Below are 2,525 nucleotides of genomic sequence, written 5' to 3'. Positions count from 1 at the left end.
AACTCCAAACTTAGCAAATAAACTCCTAATAACCATGATACAACATTAGGAAAGATGCCTAAAAGATCAGAGAGCAAACAAATCAAATCAGGCGAAAAACGAAGCTACTGACTCCTTTGGTCAAGTGCTTGGTAGACTGGCCCAGTCGACCAAATAGTCGACCAAGCAAGTTAGTACGGAATTGTACAGACTGCTTTGGCCATAACTTCCTCGTTTGAAGTCGGATTGATCCGAAATTCGAAGGGGAACTTCCTAGGATGTATTAGAATCATATGGGAAGATAAAATCATCAAGTCATGGTAAAAATATGGGTTCTTGATTTAACCCAAGAAATTAGGGTTTCAACCTTTATGGCTCCCCAGGAAAGGTTATGATCACAGAATGAAAGGGAATTAATGATTTGCCAATTATAACAAGAAAATCATAGAAATTATAGTTTAGGTTACTAGAAATATTACCCATGAGGTTTCCCTCGCATGGGAGGTCACCAAAGTTTTCAAAAAATCAAGCAAGGGTTAGGGTTTCCAGAAAAATATACGGCCAGGGTTAAGATCATGATGATGATCATAGATCTCAAAGAAACGAAGGAGATCACGAAGGGATGGTTGCAAGGATGCAGCATCTACTTCCTGATCTCAATCAAGAACAAGATCGAAGAAAAGAAATTCGCAATGTTGAAACGATTACTAACCTTGAAGTGTAAGAACAACGATGGGAGGCTTCATATCTGCAGAGGAGTTTTCGAAATCACCAGAGAGAGTTTCGGAGAGGTGTTCTCACGTTCACAAAGTGTTTAGGAGGCAGCCGTAACAAAGAAATACGAAGTAGGGTTTAAATAAAAGTGAAAAACCCTAAAATTACAAATTCTCGGATTTCACACCCCTTTGGTCTAGTGCTTGGTCGAGTGGCCCACTCGACCAAGGCAGACAGTAAGGAATAAACAGGGATTTGGAGGATCAAATGGGCTTTAAACCTTATGGGATTTTGCATACACATCAAGTGACATGTCAAGTGTAAGGAAATACCTCCAAACCAAGTCAGATAATACTCCAAGTCCTTCAACTAATCTCATCTTCAGACAGCTGCAGCTTCCTTTCCAAATCGACACAGACATCCAAGTATGGAACTCCATCAACAGCATCCATGGGTTCAGAGTCGAACACCATGTCTTCTATTGAGATGGCCCATAGTTGGCTTCTTCCTTTACTCTAGGTCTTCGGACCTAAAAACAACCGGGTTACCGGGTCAAGGTCAGGGTTAGGTTAGGGCTGGGTTTCACATTCTCCCCCCCTTAAAAGAAATTTCGTCCTCGAAATTGAGAGCGTACTTGAAATTCCAAAAAGTTGAGGAAATTTCTCCTTCATATCTTCTTCCTTCTCCCAAGAAGCTTCTTCAGGGGTATGGTTCTTCCAAGGAATCTTTACCAAAGGGATGGTGCGATTCTGCAATTGCTTATCCTTCTTATCCAAAATTTCAGTTGGCTCTTCATCATAGGTCAGATCAGCACTAAGTCCTTCGGGGGCTTGCTATAGAATATGTTCCGGATTCTCAATGTGTTTCCGAAGCATCGAGACATGAAACACATTGTGCACAGCAGCAATAGACGGAGGTAATGCCAATCGATAAGCAACAGGTCTAACTTTTTCCAAAATCTCAAAAGGTCCAATGTAACGAGGGCTAAGCTTTCCTTTAACATTGAATCTCATCACACCCTTCATAGGTGAAACCTTCAAGAAAACTTTCTCCCCAACTTGAAATTCCAAATCGGTCCTTCTCTTATCAGCATAAGATTTCTGTCTCTGATCGAGCAGACTTAATCCTTTCTCTGATCATATCGACCATTGCACTAGTAGCTTCAATCATCTTCGGACCTTAGACTTTTCTCTCTCCAGTCTCAATCCAGTACAAGGGTGTCCTACATGTGTTACCGTACAAAGCCTTAAACGGAGCCATGCCTACAGTTGCTTGATAACTATTGTTATAGGTAAACTCAACCAAAGCTAAGTGTTCATCCCAATTTCCACCCATATCCACTACACAAGATCTAAGCATATCTTCCAAAGTTTGAATCGTCCGCTCAGATTGTCCATCAGACTGTGGATGATGAGCTGTACTCAAGTTCAATTGGGTTCCCAAGGCTTTCTGCAAACTGTTCCAAAACCTTGAGGTGAACCTAGGATCACGATCAGACACAATACTCAATGGCACACCATGTAGACGAACCACATTATCCACATAAAGCCGAGCTAGCTTATCCAGAGTATAAGTGATCTTCATAGGAATGAAATGGGCTGACTTGGTCAACCTATCAACAATCACCCACACAGTGTCATTACCTTTACCTATCCGAGGTAAGCTAGTCACAAAGTCCATAGAGATGTCTTCCCACTTCCAACTAGGGATAGGAAGAGGCTGAAGTAATCCAGATGTAGGTTGATGAACGGCTTTCACATGCTGGCAAGTCTCACACTTGGCAACAAAATCATCAACATCGGCCTTCAAACCAATCCACCAAAAATGTTCTC

This window comes from Hakea prostrata, chromosome 9, assembly GCF_041222555.1.
Source record: "Hakea prostrata isolate BN-2017 chromosome 9, UWA_Hpros_2, whole genome shotgun sequence".
Taxonomy (NCBI): domain Eukaryota; kingdom Viridiplantae; phylum Streptophyta; class Magnoliopsida; order Proteales; family Proteaceae; genus Hakea; species Hakea prostrata.
This window is presented reverse-complemented; position numbering follows the sequence as displayed.